General features: G+C 48.1%; 1 protein-coding gene across 2 annotated transcripts in view; it reads left to right on the forward strand.

Moving 5' to 3' along the window:
• The first annotated feature begins 210 nt into the window (after nucleotides 1-210).
• The window catches only part of ZNF469 (zinc finger protein 469), a 168,816-nt gene continuing 152,737 nt past the window's right edge, over nucleotides 211-16,289 (forward strand). Inside the window, exon 1 of one of the 2 annotated variants that reach the window (XM_085551178.1) lies at nucleotides 211-231. The gene's annotated coding sequence lies outside the window, so the exon portion shown is untranslated. Of the gene's footprint in view, nucleotides 232-2,316; nucleotides 2,496-16,289 lie in introns of those variants that run through there. The other variant, XM_085551175.1, reaches the window with a different exon arrangement.

Here is a 16,289-nt window from a genome sequence, read left to right on the forward strand (position 1 = left end):
TTGAAGGAGGAGGTGGGAGGAATCGTGGAGCAGCTGAGAAAGGAGCTGTTTGTCCATTTGTTTTGAATCCCTTCCTCCCTTCTCATTCATTCAGGTTGCCTTTCTACAGCTGAGCACGCAGCCCAGGGAGAGGGGGGTTCAGCACTGAGGAGTCCTTCATGTTTTTGAAGTGAAATATTGACATATTGACAGAAGTGTCCTCCTTTTACCCAAGGAGCAGCAGCTTTGGAGGTAGGCAGGGGACAGGGTGGGGGGGGCAGAAGAATAGTTACCAGTTCTGCTTTTTTTTGTGTGTGTTTTTGTGTTGTAAAATAGCTCGAGAACATCTGGGGGTATTTCATCTGGTTTGGGCTCTGCCTGGAATTCCTTCGTGTTTCATTGAACTGAGCATTCTAATGAAACTGGGAGCTTCTCCAACACTTCCCTTCTCACCATTTCAATCAGCAAATGGAACAGGGCATCTCTCTGCTTTCTGCCCTAACACCTGCATGCGTTCTCATGATGTTTTTCTTCTGTAGCAGAAGTCTGACTGCTCCTTAGTGTTTGTGAAAATCCTTTCTTTCCTTTTCCATGAGCAGGAAGTGGCTGCATTGTCAGGGGAAGGTTTTATGTGTGGGGAATTGCTGATATACACATATATACACACATATATGTGTATTAGTTTTTACTGTGTCATTTCATCATAGGCGATTCTGTGCTGTGCAGGAATGAACCTGGCAGAGAAACGTTCAGGCTCCCTCCTTGTTGCAAACTTTGAGCTCTGAGTCCCTCTGAATCTTCACTGTTTTAATCAGTGCACAGAACTGGGCAAATGGAGAGGATGATATGAGAGCACTTATTGAAGTGATCCCCTTGGGAGGAGAACTCTGCCTGGTGATGAGCTCTTGGCTTTGGGCAGGGAGGGAATGACATGAACCATAAGCCACTCCAGTTCAGGTGGGAAATGAGACACAGTGTTTGACAATAAGCATGAAATAAAATGAACGACTGGAACAAACTGCCAGGAGAGGTGAATTCCTCAGCTTGAGGTATCTCCTGTTCTTGATGGGCTGTCAGCAAATCCACCCACGTGATGCTGCAGCTCACCAAGTGACGGTAACAGAGCATGCATTGATCTACAGCAGCTGCGCACCATTGTGAGTGTGCCAGGTTTATCTCAGGGGATGCCTGTGGTTCCCACAGTCCTGCAGCTTTGAGCACCTTCACAGCAGTATATCCACACAGTAAGGCCCGCAGTCATTAACTCCATTCTCTGGACTCAAGAACCACAGAGGAAGTTAAGTGTGTAAGTAGAAAAGAATGAGGGCTTTGCTGTTGTCTTGGTTTCCTGCAGTGTCTGAAACTTGTAATGAGAAGATACCCAGATAGCCCTAGGAACAGGACACATTAAGGGTGGGAGAGAGCTGTTACTTGCAATGTCTTTGAAGAAAACTCCTTTCAAAGTCCAAATCTGGTGATGAGTTCAGCATTAAGCTCAAGAATAAAACCCACGAGCCAGACAGCAGAGGGTTCTTAGCATCTCAAAACCTTCTGAGCCATCAGAGCTGTGCTGTTGGCTGCTGCTTCTGGCCTTTCTGATCACCTGCATCCTGAATGAGATGATGCTTAGCAGGAGTGGTGGGCATGCCTGACCATGGGAGGTCAGAGGATGAGGGTTAGTGGGCAGGGTGGTGATGAGATGACAGTTGGACCTGATGATCTTAGAGGTCTTCTCCAACCTTAATGATTCTATGATTGCCTTTGGCTTAGAAATCTGGTGCCATTGGCAGCTCCTTCACTCTGCACAAGTGTCCACGCAGGGAAGAACACACATTGCTTCTCTGCTGCGCGGTTCCCAACATACGAGGGTTGTGTAGGGTTAGATGTAATGCTGAAACCAATGAGATAGGTTCTTGTACACAGATGCTTGTTTGTAGCCGACAGCAAATGTCTCACTCATGAGCAATGCTTCTGCCCGTAGGTGGTCTGGGAACCGAGCTGGGAGAGGAGGAGGGTTGATAAAGATCATAAGAAAAAGAATTCAAGAAAGAAACAATTAGGGAAGAAAAAAAACCCCACCAACTTGAAATCCCTGATCCTCTGGGATCGGTTTCTAAGAGTCCAAAGTTAAAAAGGCTGTTAGTAAAAAGTGTTTTCTTGTAGCACAGAGTTAAAAAGCAGGGAGCATCTGAGAAAACGTCTGGTTATTTTCCTCTTAAAACGCAGCCTGCCTTCCTGCCTCTCTGCTGCCTCTGTACCTAAAAGCTTTGTGTGGATGTTTACTGGATGCTTCCAGCAGGAGGAGGGTTAAGAGCATGAGAAGGGGGTGGAGAGGGAATCCCAGCTTGGAACTTGAGACTTTCCAGCTGAGAAAGATTCGGGGATGCAGACGTAATCATACAGCACTGCAATCAACTCCCGTGTCAAAAGAAGTCAGGAAAAGCACATAAATAACTCCACAGCCACATGTAATGTAGTTCAGGACATATATCAGTAATGCCACCACTTCCTCCAGGGTGAGTATAGAAAAGCTTCCTGTCTAAACGCTTGCAGAATGGTTTGAATACTTTGAGATGGCTGTTGTGAGCTTCAGAGGTTGAGGTAGCGTTGGATTCAGGTTATTTGGGAGCAGCTCAAACTGATGCTCTTTATCTTAATGCAAGTTTCACGTTTCTTTGCAAACAGTCTCAAGAAATGTAGTTGCTGAAGCATGATCTCTATTGCTTCCTGCTGTGAATCCAGAACTCCAAATGAACTGCCACGGATTGAGAAGCACGCTCATTTAGCAGGAATGCCAATCTTTAATGTAATTTTAATATACAAATGAGGACAGTTCTGCTTTAGCAGCTTAACTCCTTCCAGCTCATTGCCTGAGTTGCACTAATTACCTGCCTGATTCAGCACAACAAGCTGGATGTATTCAGATGCTCCACGTGTTTGGGGTGGGTTTGGAGCTGTCACTTTAAGGCTTTGAAGCACCCTCTGGTTGAGCTCTATGCTTTATTTGCTGCTGGTGCAATGTACAACAGCTTCTATAAGGGCTCCTGTTTGTGGTCATTGTGCTGCTCTGGGGGACCCAACGTTATTGATACAGGCAGAGTGAAGGATGGGAGAGCAGAGAGGTGCTGCTGCTTTGCTTCTCAACAGGGTGCCTTCTCCCTGCTGTGGAGATGGGCATGTTGGAGGCTGTGTGTGATTTACCATGTTATTAATATTGTTTTAGCACTTGTTATGGAATGGCTCTTAGTTCGTGTGCTCCAGTTCGTGAGCTGTTTCATGCTGGGCTTTATGTGTATGTGTCTGTAGGAAGCCTGTTTTCCATTACACAACTAGGAGATAAACTGAGATGACAGTCACTTTTTCCTAACATAAATTTCTCCCTTTCTCAGTCCTCCTCGGAGAACATAAATTTCAGCAGTGTTGTCTCTGCCCTCCAGACATCAAAAAGCCACATCCAGGCAGGCGGATTTATGAGCCCTCTGTTTTCCTTGGTCAAGTCCTTTGCAGAAGAAAAGATAGGCATCCAAATGATAACAGAAAGCTGGGAAGGGAGGCAGGGCTGAAGGAGGAAGCTGGATAAAGTGGGAGGGGAAGGAAGGTCTCCTGAGAGGACTTGTCTCAGCTGATACAGCTCAGGTGGTGGATTGATTTTCCTTCTATTTCTGGCCAATAAACATCTCCTTGTTTTCCCGTTCCTAAATTGTTTTCAGCCATAAGTGTTTAACCTTTTCTTCCTCACAGCTAAAACTTGTCCAAGTTGTTGCCTCATCGTGCCTTGACTAACGCAACATCCTTTTCTCTTGGCTTCAATGAACGCTGCCTTTTGCCCAAACCGTATCCATTCAGAAAACTTCCTCTTGTTTGGCTTTTTCTTCTCCCTCTCACATCAAATGCTTGTCGGTGCTCCTGCAATCCTTCTTGGCCCGTCCTCATTTCATATCTGGTTCCTCATTTAAGATCACTTCCCTTCCCCATGCTGCCCTTTACACTCGATAGGAAGAAAACCTTGTATGCCAACAACTTCTTGCCCTCTGGTCCCTTTGTACAGTGCATTGTTTTCTGTGCTAGCTGTTAAAAATGTGACTCTTTTAGTTACTAAGTCCGCCCCATATTGGGTCTAAACTTGATGTGTTACTCTTAAATATTATGCTATTTCTCTCCTTGTATTCCCTGTCTTTATCAGCCTTCTTTCTCTTTGAGGCTCAGGCTGTCTTATCCAGCACACAGTTCCCACTTGCAGGATGCCAATAGTAATCCATCCACTAGTTCCAGTTGTCACCAGCTTTGCTCCTTAGTACACATGCAGCATTGGACATCTTTTTTACTATTTTACTTGCAGTGATTAAGCACAACCAGCTCGGAGTTGGCATTAACAAAACCCATCACAAGGGCTTTTATTTCAGGTGTCACACATGGTAAAACTCAGTGAGATGTGGTTAGCTGCTATGTCTTCTAGTGAGTCATAACATGGAAAGGCGTTTAATGATCCAGGTTGTACATTATTTTCTTAGTTCTGGTGAAAAGCTGTTCTTAGTGCTCTGATTTTTGTCCTCGTTTGACTGTTTTTGCCTTATGTGACAACCCTGAACAATTAATTCTGTGCCATTTCTCCCTTAGCCTAATGTGAAACATTGCTCTCTGCTGTCCTGCTGCCTGTAGACAAAATCCCATCAAACATAAAAAGGTCCTGTTGAGATTAAAAGCATGTTAGAAGTATATTAGCTTAGCCAAGCATTGTTGCTTGCCCATGAGTGCTTATCTCCTACAACAACTCTCATTTGCCACCTGTAATTTTTCCAATTGTATATGTATGGAATAGAGAACATAAATATGGGTGAGGGGGAGATGAGAGCAGCCCCTTTCCAGTCAGTGCTCTGCAGGAGTGCCTTGTTCAGCATCTTTTTGGCATGGGGATGTTCGTGTATCCCTACATGCTCATGCTTTGTGGCCAATAGCAGACCACACCTGAGGGACTTCTGTTTTCAAGCTTGTAAGCCATCCACTGTGGCCAAGATCAACACAGTGTTACCAGCACTGAAGTATGCATGGCATGGCTCTTGGTTCTGATCATGGCAGAGCCCATGCCATACCCCTCATAGCAGCATAGAAGCCTGTTCCATGAGGATCAGCATCCTTTGTTCCCCGGGACAGCTCTATGAACAGTAGCGCTCTCAGGTTGCTGCTTTGAGCAGCTGAAGTAGGGCAGCTTTGTTTGCACTCAGTAATTCCAGGAAATCCTTGACTCTCCTCCTCGTCTGCTGTGGCAGCCGGGTGCCTCCAGCCAACCTGCTCTGCCTCCTATCTTCTCCTTATTTCCAGTGCTCTCAGTTCAGCTCCAGACTAACAACCCCAGCCCTTTCCAAAGTGAGCTGGAGCTTCTCTCATGCTTTCTGTGCAGATTTTCCCCAGATGTAAGCATCCGCTCTGTAGACTTTGGAACCCTCCCGGATACACCGACAAAAATATGTTGGATTTTCCAGTGAAACACCTCTGGTGCTGAACTCAGCCCAAATTGACAGGCTGAGGAAAGTGCCTCTCAAATAGAGTGTTGAATGCCCACAAACACGCACTTTGTTTTCCTAAGGGCACCTGCCAGGAGGCTGCTGATGCATCGAGCACAGAAATATGTTTGGCATCAGACATCTCTCCAAAAATCTCTCTCTGTAGGTAATGGAAAGTGTGTCTTTTTAACAAATTCTGGCTATTCTCTTTGTCTGCCTATTTTTTCTCTCGCTGTAACCTGTGAATAGAACAAATCTGTTGATTCTTTTCCTTGCTCTGCTCCCAAAGTTGGTGAGCCTTTCCAACCTCCAGTTTCTGCATGAAAGCAGCAGTAACTTCTGCTTTGTTCTGCATGTTTAGCAACTCTCCTCTCTACCTGGGGAGATGATGTGGTCTGTGCAGTAGTGCTTGCTGACCTCCTATGAAGCCTTCACTCAGCTCATGCTGTTGTCTGCTGTTCGACAGACTTTGCATTTGATTCATTTCTAAAGGATGTCAGCTCTGTCAAAGCCTTCTGCTCTTTCTTTTTTCTCAGGTTAGCCTTTTACTTGGGATCCCAGTTGTTCAGAGCCAGGAAGCTTAACTAAAATCCAGCAACAAACCCAAAGCACCAAAACCCACAACCAGAGATTGATCGAAAGTGTTGAGGCCATACAGTGCTGCCATGCATTTGCAGTGCCAATGGCAATTTCCCCTGTAGATGTGCTTCCATCCCCTCGGTGCTGTTTAGCAGAGGTTTTCTTCCAGTACAACAACCCACTCCAAGTAGTTTGTACGTGCTCCAAAGGCACAGCTTATGGAGGGAGCAGCTGTAAACAGCTGCTAGGCTTTGCTAGGAATCTCATGCATTTTTCTAGGGAAAACCCAGAGCTCCTTCAGCTGCATTAATTGAAGTTTGGTTTTATAGGTAGTAAGTCCCTTTGCAAGTAGGATGTAGCTGAGGGGTTCCTTGAGAATCCAGGAAGCGTCCCCATGCTTGGCTCATTTTTGGCATGCGTTAGCAGCTGCCTTTCCTCACTGATGTCTCTCCTTGGATCCAGGCAAGAAAATGATGCTCAAGGGAAGTCAGGATGAAAGGAAGCTGGAAGTGGCAGGCTGGAGCTCTGCTGGTTATGGAAGGAACATAAGACTTGGGATCAGAGGACAAAGTGCATGTCAGTGCCCATGGGAGAAGCCTAAGTTGAGAACAGGGTTTTACCATCACTTTGCAGCAGTTCAGCCTGTCCTGGCTTTCGTCTTTGTTGGTGTTATTCATTCTGCATTGAGCAGATGGACTCTCCATTTATACAGCCTTATATTTCCCAGAGAGGGAACAGGTAACCAACACCACGTTACAGCACGTGGAATAAAGAATCCTGTGTATGTGGACATGCAAAGCTTTTCCCTTTCAACTGCTATTTCACTTCTTAACTTTTGCAATAAACGAGGTCGGTTTCGAAGTAGTAATAAGAAAACCTGATGGTAGTTCTACATTGTGGAGTGATGTCTGTCCAGTTAGTCTGAGCTCTTGTCCTCGTGTGTCTGGAAAATTTCTATTTCTGTGTGACATACAGAGGCTTTTTCCATTTTCAAGGTGGGGATTCACTGAAGGCCTAATCTGGGTCGTAATGAAAACTGGGATAGACTGACTCATTCTCCTGCTATAAACAGCTAATGTACACCAACTTTCTATTTATTTTGCACTTGTTGCTGCTGATTTTTATCCTGTGCTTTAAATTCTCTTGTTTTTATGACAGGGAGACAAAGCCAAGACCAACTTATACTCATTCAACTCCTCCCTGTGTTTTAAGCCTACTTCTGTAGCTGCTTGAAGCTGGATCTCACCACGTGTGGCCCTCAGCAGGACAAGGAACTAAATGCAGGTCTCTCATTTCACTGCCCAACACCCTCATGATACAATGAGCATGTCTAGGGTCTTTCAGAGACATATTGTTGTAATTCATCAACAACCAATATCTTCTCACTAATGTTATAGCATCTCTGCTCTTCCACCAGTCCTTCCCCTTCCCTTTCCTCTTGTTCACTGTGGTGTATTTACATTAGGGAACTGCTCAAGTAATTCTGAGCCAGGGGATTTGCTGCTGTAGCTTCCCCAATGGGTAATTCCTGTATGAGCACTGGGGAGACTGACCTCCCTGAGATCACCCAGATTGTGGGAGTCATCACATCCATCCAGCAGCAACAGGGGGAAGCTCCCTGCATTGTCTGTGCTGGGATTTCAAGGGTTGATGGACTCATGTTTGTGCACATGGGCTCAATGTTCATCATCTGTTAGGGCACATATGGCATGGGAAGGTTGTCACCTGTAGGAACATCTTACTTGTTTTCTTGGTTTGGTCTCTCAGACTGGAAGAGTTGTGTTCCCTCTTGCCTTGCAGAAGGCACATGCATCATGATAGCTTGGTGCTGGGGAAAGGGAGACGTAAAGGCAAGGAATAAAGCAAAGCAGACAAAGCAAGGAACAGCACTTGAAATGCCAGAAGCAGAAGTCATTGGAGACAGCAGGGTTTTTTCCCCCCATTCCCATCCACTTGCTTTCTATGGAAAGAGCAGGCTTCTGGATAAGGAAACAGGAGGCTGGGCTTGTGCTTAGACATAAATAATCTTGTTAATCAGCAGCACAGGAGAAGAGGCAAAACTACATGACATTGGAGCTGCAGTTTGGTCAAACCCCCCCTTAGTTTGAGACGTTTTGCAGAGAACTGTCTCCAAACCAGAATCCAATTTAAGTTCAGCATTATTAAAATAATTCATCTCTTAAACCTCAGCAGAGTTTGTTTGGATTGCTGATTTCCTGGGGCCTTGTATGTGCCGAAGTGGATGCAGTTGATGGCTTAGCACACGAGGTATCCTATTGCACGCTCTCTCTGGGGTAGGCAATCACTTTACAAGCATGTCTAATGGTCCTGGCATGGAGAAATGATTATTGGTGATTACACAGCAAAAAGTAAGCAATCAAAGTAGACACCATGCGGTGTTTCTGCTTATACTCCCCCAGACGTTGCCTCTCACCTGGCCCTGGGGTCATGGCAGGGAAATATGTGTGTATTTCTGCCTGTCCTGGGTGCTGAGTTCCTTTTCCTCATCTGCAAGCAGGTTTTTCCTACCCTGTTTGGATCAGTTCTTCTCCCTGCTCATCCCTTCCTGTCTGTGGCTGGAGGGGTTTGTACTGCTGGTGGTGGTACATAGAGCTGTGGGTTGCTTTTTGCTGACCATACCTTCTATATCATGGAAGTAACTGTGAGAAGCAACCCCTCGTGTGTCCTGCAACAGACAGGATGTCTCTATAGGAGATTTCTGCTGGACAACATTCTTGTTTTGACAAATGCAAAGAGATGAAAAGCAGTGGTTTGGAGATAACAGGGTGTGCACAAGTGGGATTGATTAAAGTGCTTTGTGCTCACCAAACGCCGGGCACCTGCGTGTTGTCTGATGTTCTGAGATGGGACACAGCTTGAAAACAACGACTCAGAAAAGTCCTGCAGGATTTAATAGAAATCACCTGTTTTCCAATTGCTTAACAACTGCCTTGAGTTAGTTTTCACCTCGAGGCAGAGATCTGTCCTGTGAAATCATGCTGCTTCCAGTCCTCCTCAGCAGGCAGCTTTGTTCTGCTGCCGGATAAAGGCTTTGTTTGGTGGGGAGAAAGCTGTGCTGTGTGCCCAGGAGCTCAAGTTGAGGTGTTTTCTGTCACATCCATTTAAATACTCTTCTGGAACTGCAACAGCACGTGCAGTCACCTGCTGGAGGGTGAGTGCTCACGGGGATAGGCAGGGGCCCACTAAAGGCTGAGATAAGCAGATGGATCTCTTCTATTTCTATTTGCTGTGGTTCTCCCTGGTGTGTGTGCACCAGAAAGTGAAAACAAGTGGGAATGGGAAATGCAAAACAGCAGCAGAGGCTTAGAAGTGAACTCTGCAGCTCATGCTGAGCTCCATCCTGCACTCCTTTCCTCTGCAACATCTCACACTCCAGGATGGGAAAAGCATAAGGCAGGAAATGGCGAGAACAGAATTAGCTTTTAATTTGCTTTCACCATTTTTAATAATCCCTGGCGGTGTCAATAACACAAAAATTATATTCCTCTGGAGAATAAAATTCCCCTTTAAAAAAATTAATAATGCTTGTTCAGAGGGTTTAAACCTCCTCCCAGGTGCCGTTCCAAAGAATAGCAGTGATTTGAACTCCAATAATTTAAGTCTGCAGAGCTGGAAAAGACTTGCATAGCTCTGGTTCTTTTTCCTTCCAGCGTGTATTACCCGCTCAGCCCTTACAATAACACTCCTCTCACTTTGAAGGAAACCTCGAGCCGTGTTTTACTATTAACCAGAAAGAAAAATGCTTATGCAACTGAGATTTCGTGCCAAAATGACTGTTCCTTGACCAGTACAGTGAGTGGTTGTGATAATCTGGCTCTTCTCATGCTGCGGTGGATGCCGGAGCTGGCAGCTCTGTGGGCTTCATGGTTCAGGGCAATACCATGAGAGTGAACAGCAGCCACACTGCAGGTATCCATGCACAGAGATCTATAACAGAGCCCTGTGCTTGATGCAAAGTGATGTCAGCTTGGTGGCAATGTTGGACCGATGATGTTGACCAGGTTGGTGAGGCTGAATTGATGGCATTGGTCAGAAATGATGAGGTTGGGCTGATGATGTTGACCACAGGCAGCAAGGTTGGACTGTTGGCTTTGGTCAGAGGTGGCAAGGTTGGACCAATGGCGTTGATCAGAGGAGACGAGATGGTGGCAAGGTTGTGTATTGGCATATTTTGCCACCCTTTGAGGTCTCCGCCCTGTGTTGGAGGCCACTCATCATATTTTCCCCCTTGGGAGAACCTTGCTATGTTTCAGCCCAATGCTCATGGCTTGGCAACATGACCTGGGTTGTGTTGGAATGGCAGAGTGATGCCTGAGCTCCAGCAGAGCCAGGTGATGCCCCAAAGGGACCATTGCTGCTGTTGACACTTGAGGTGCCACCGAGCACTTCAACCCTTTGCTGAAAAACACGCAAAGAGCCAACAGAGAAAAGGAAAAGCAGAGGACTAGAGTTGGAGTTTTGGCTTTTGCCCAGTCTAATGGATATCCAGCTCTGGCCCAGAGACTCTGAGATTAGCAGATATTTGTTTTCCTCGGGGATTGAGGAAATCTCCAGATTGGCTTTGAGCAAGGCTGGCTTTTCCCCTGTCTTGTGACAGAGGTTCATCCTGTGGACACACGTTAACGAGCAGCGGATGATAAATTAATCTCCTCCTGAGATTTCTCTTATTATTTTTTTCCCTTCGCACAATGGCACCAAGACCTTCCAAAGGGAGTTTCGAGTTGGCTGTGGGCTTCCAAATGAAACCGACTCCATAACACAGAGTTAATCAGACACAGCTGTTACCCGCAGCTCTGACGGCCTCACCTCTTCAGCATCAGATTAAAACCCGTTAATAACCGTCAGCGAGAGACAAGCGCTGCCGGGATGACTTCAGGGCAGGAGAGAAGCATCTCGTGGCTTATGGGCAAGGCAGAGCAAGGATGTGAGTGTGCGGGGATGGTGTTGGCTTTGGGGTTTGTTTTCTTACTGAGCAATCTGGATTTGAACAACACAACTGGCAGGCGAGGGAGCTGCTCCCTCAGCTTCAGTTCTCCTTGCTTTTTATATCAGCCTCCTTCAGTTGGGCTGAGCAGGATGAAAGGAGCTTTATTAGTTTTGCTTTTCCCCTCGTCACATCTTTTGTTCTTGGTTGCAAAGCCTTGCAGGTCCCACTGCTGCTGCCCTGTTCCTGCACTGGCAGCCCAGCAGTTGCTTGAGGAAGCCAAGGGGAAGCAGCAGCCCTTCCCTGCATCCAGCTGAGGTTTCCATCTCCCTCTTTGCTGCCATCACAGTGGGGACCAAAACTTTCTCAGTTTTCTCAGCTCAGTGCAGCCCCAGGTGACTGTAGTGAAAGCAGATTAGTGTTCCCTTCTGTTCCTTATGGATGGGTGAGTCTGTGTCCTGGGGAGAGCTCTTGGGCTGGAGGGTGCTGATGGCAGCTCCTCCATCCCGTCTTCCTCTGCCAGGTGCTAAGGGGGATTGCAGACCTGCCAGCATCCATTTGCTCCTAATGGGATGTATTCCAGTGTTTCACCTATTTTCAAAAATGATAAAATACCCCAAAGTCATTTAATCCTAGAGACCCCAAATCTGAGGTTACACAGCCAGTATGGGCTCTGCATCACCTCTGCTGTGCATTGAGCTGAAGTCACTGCTGTGTTATGTGACTGCAATAAAGGACAGGGTGAGAACAGTGAGATGTGTGTGCGTGGTGTGGCTGAGGAGGACAGTTCTCAATGCATGAAGGCTGTGTGCTGAGCCTGGACCTTTTCCCCTCTCTGTGCTGGGAAAACTTCATTTGTGGTGGATGAATGATTTGTTTGTAGTCGATTTCAGGACCAAACTGGTCCTTGGGCTTTGTCTGTCCATTCAGCAGAGTCTTGCTGTTGTCTGGCCAGAAAGTGACTCAGTCTAACCATGACCAAGGGGCACGAGCATTTCTCAAGCAAGGCAGTGAGAGGAATTAATCCTTCGGCTGATAGCTGGGAGCTGATAGTTAGAAGCTTATGGAGCGCAGGCAGGCAGATCTGAATCAAGAGGGACCCACAGGGTGAAAATGATAAGGAAAGGACGGGCTGTGCTGATACACCACTCAGGATAAGGCCTTGACTAAACTCAGTGCTCCTTTGAGAGCTACATCTGCTCCCAGGCAGATTTTCAGCTGGATGAAGAAGGCAATGGGAGCAGGATGGGATGCATGGGTCGCTGACGATGGTGGCTCAGATCCCATGATCCCATCTGAAAGCACAGCAATAGCTTTATTAATCTCTGTGTTCTAGTGAATCAATGCATTCTCCACTTTCGCTGTCATGCATGTGAAGAGGTTTTCTGGGTGTCTGCAATGTACCAGAGGCACTTTGGGGAGCGGTGGTGTGCCATCATCCCCAGGTGGAGGCAGTGGGGGGGGTTGGTCCCCATTGAGAGTCTTCTGAGTCAAAGGAGCAAAGGGAAATGGAGACAGCATCTGTGCTGAGCAGGGAATTCTATGTGGCCCATTGGAGGACCCCGGTGCTGTGACTCAAAGCTTAGACTGCCTTGCAGGAAATGTGCTTTGCTCAGCTGTCCGCAGCAACAGCTTCCAGGAGCCCCCGCCCTTTCTCCCTCTTGCTATAGCTTGGGGTGCATAAAACCATTTCTTGTTAACTATAAAACACCCAAACCTCAGCAGAATTACAACCAGATGGATAAACAAACTTTCAAACAACATGAGAAAAAGCCCTTCAAAGGCAGGAGTGAGGCAGAGCCCTGCCCAGCCCTCGGAGAGTCCCTGCTTGCCGGCCCCAGCATCCTGCTCCATTCCCAGCAGTGGGATGCTTTCTGCATTAGCAGAACAGACTCACATTCTGCTCGCTGTGGCTCTGAGGCTTCTGCAGAAGCCTTGGTAAAATACAAGGACAGCTCTCAGGTGGTTTTTTGTGTGGTTTTATCCATTGGAAAGGTGTTGGAGGATGGTGAGTGGGGAGCTCTGTGTGTCCCCACCTGCAAGGGAAGCTGTGTCCCTCTTGGCTTTCCCTGAGCACTGTTGTGGTCCCAACCCACACCCAAAGTCTCTTTTCCAAGCCTGTGATATTGTTCTTTCTCTTCTTTCCCGTCCCTTTATGTAAACAGGGCCTCAGTTCCTTAAAAGAGTGCATCATCGTTTCCTTCTGCTCCAATGGATGGAGGCTTTGCCATGAGAGGATGTGGGTTTTGTTCCAATCAGCAGCAGGGATTTCTGAAAAACAGCATTAAAATTGATGGAAGCTCCACACTGAGCACAGCAGGGCTGCTCTTCCCAGGAGCTTTCAGGACATCCTGAGCCTGCATCCTGCTGGGGCTGGGCAGGGTGTAGTCCCAGCTTTGCACTGTGGGTAAATGCCTGCAGGGATGCAGATGCTGGAGAGGACCAGCTCCTGCTTCCCCCCCATCCCACATTCTATCCAATGGGGAATAGCAGTGCCTGCCCCCCAGGACTTTGCAGTCTGTTTGTGGGATCAAGGGAGGGGATCACTGCTTTCTTTGTTTCTTTTTTAGTTAGGCTTGTGTAACAGTGGATGGCAGCTGCATCCCTTTATAGAGGTGTGTTTTGATCATCAGTTATTTCAGGGGAGCTGTGGATTCGTTCACTCTATGCTGCTCTTCCCACAGAAGCCAAGTGCTGCCCAGCCCCTTCCATTGCACTGAAGTCAAGGGCTGGGATGTCCCACAAGGCTTTCACACCCAGAGCATCCCTCTGGGCTGCTTCCTTGTGGATTGGTTTTGCCACCACCAAGGACCTGTTTTACAGGTTGCTGGCTGGGCTGCTCTGTGCCTCAGAGGCTGTTTGGCCATTGGATCTCAGTGCAATGGGTTGCTTCTGGAGCGCAGTCGGCAATGATATGTGAGCTCCAGTGAACCGTGAAGGAGGAACTGAGAGTTCAAGCAAACAGAACCTGGAAGCTTTGATAGAGGAAGGTCAGCGGAGACACCCTCTCCATGGCAGGACACTCTGTTCTTTGAGCCTGGGCTGCTCTGGCTGGCTGGAGATCCCTGGCTCATTGCAGTCTGCAGTGGGCTCAATTGTTGAGCTGGGCGTTGAATGTGTGAGTGCTGCAGGGAGCAGCTGAGGATCCGGGTGAACCAAGAAGAGTTGTTGATTCACACACAGTTGTTCACCCACGTGCAGTGCATCAGGTGTCTCCTATCCCTATGGAGCAGAGCTTGTTCCCTCTTTGCTCCAAATCTGGGCTGTGCAGAGCATGGGAGGACAGAGCTTTTCCTAGAGAAATGAGCCAAGTCTGCACAACCAGGAGCTTTGCCTTGAGCAGGGAGTTTGCTTGGGTTCACTCTCCATTCCTGCCCCCAAATGGGGACATTTCAGCTCTGGATCCTGATGCCGGGGTGACAGACGTGTCTGACCTGGTGATGGGTTTTGCCTGTTTCATTGCTCACTTTGGGACAGATTCTGGTGGCCTAGAGGTGCAGATTCCCACCTAAACTCCTCTTGCCATTCAATGCCCAGCATCTCTGTGGCTTTCAGGACCCATTCTACCATTTCAACATCATTTCCCCACGCTGTGTAGCAAAGAAACCCATCCTGCTTTACCAAACGCTGCTTCTCTACCCATGGAGAGACACCAGTGACCTCTAATGTTCCTGAAACCCCACTCAACCTGCCGGCACGCAACGCCGCTGTGAGCAAACCCTCCTTGTTACCACTGAGAGCATCCAAATATTATTTCATCCCTGTCCCACAGCCCAGCTGGCCTGGGAGCCAGCAGCAACGTGGCTGCAGGATGGCGTGGAGAGCTCGGGGGGATGTGGTGGGGGTGCAGCCCCCATCCCATGAACGTCACGTATTGCAGCCCCAAGCTCTGTGCTCTGCATGGCCTGCTCAATATCCCCCCAAGCGCTGACAACGTGTTGAGCAGAGGGACAAACTGGAACCAAATGCTGATGGTGCAGACTTTCCCCCCTGATCTGTGCGGTCCCTCCTGGGTCTGCTGGCCTTTAATTCGTCTCCTCGCTCGCATCCCAAGTTGATTTCTGTCAGAGAAGATAAATGTTGTCTCTGAAGCTGAGATAAGAAGGATGAAATCTGTCCTTTTCCAAAGGCTTTGCAGAGAGTTTGGGGGTGCTGGGGTTGGCCTTGCTGGGAGCTGAAGGGAAGGTGTGAACAGCAGAGGGGTGGTGGTAGTGGCTGGAGAGACGTTGGAACCCTTTATTTTGGGGTCGTTTGCTTATTCCAGTTCCTTTGCCATCCAACATTGTTCCTGTGGGATTGGATATGCACAGGCTTTGCCTTTGTGCTGCAGGAAGACTGGTCTTGGAAACATGAGGGTCCTGCAGAGGGTTTTCCTTTTGGGGGAAGGCTGAGCCTCATCCCCATCAGATAGGAAATCTCGGCTCCTCATTTGTCTGCTGAACACTTTCTGGAAGATGCTGTTTGAAGTCGCTGCCCTTTTATGTGTCTTTTATGTATTATGCAGGAATTTGGCTAGAGGAAGTCTTAATTCTTTTGCTCTTCTGTCTCAAAATCCCTTTATAGGCCAAATAATTGCTTTTCTGCAATGAACAGGCTGCGTGACCCTGTGATCACACTGATGCCCGCACAGCGAGACAGAGCGTGCAACCTCCGTGTGCTGCCAAAGGGAGGGGAAATGCAAATTCTCAGCCATTTCTTGGGAATGGTGAGGATGTGTGTGGGGGGGGACAGCTGACAGCAGAGCCCCCTGCTTGCTGCCTGGCTTCATCCACCCCAAAGCATCATTATGCTGCAGAAAACTCCTGTGGTTGCTGAGCTCTCAGCCCTCCTGAGGAGCATTCCACCTGCAGCGAGGCTGCGTGCTGAAAAGCAGAAGGCACATCAGTGCTGCATCTACCCCCAGAGCCAGCTGGGGCCCCATCCTGCCCAAAACAGGTGGAGAATTGGCTCTCAGAGCATTGGGGCAATGGAGCATCTTGTCCTGTGCATGGGACACGTGGGCTCATTAGGGTTGTGCCCGTGCAGACAGCTGCAGGATGCAGCCCCGTCCCTCCCCACTGTGACCCAGGTGCCAAAAGGGGCCAGGGTGGAGGAAATGAGTTGCAGAGAGCCGGGATGACAAGGGGGTGGAAGAGATCTATGCTGTTTCCAATTCAACATCCCGTGAAACGGATGGAGGCGCGTTCCCCTTCCGCCAGCAGGGCCCCAGATGTCGAATCCCAGCACAGTGCTGCCCCAAGGCACCATGCATCCCTGTGAGTGGGGATGTTTTACCCCTTGCCTGC

Source organism: Coturnix japonica, chromosome 6 (assembly GCF_054131305.1).
Source record: "Coturnix japonica strain WE chromosome 6, WE-NBRP24, whole genome shotgun sequence".
Taxonomy (NCBI): Eukaryota; Metazoa; Chordata; class Aves; order Galliformes; family Phasianidae; genus Coturnix; species Coturnix japonica.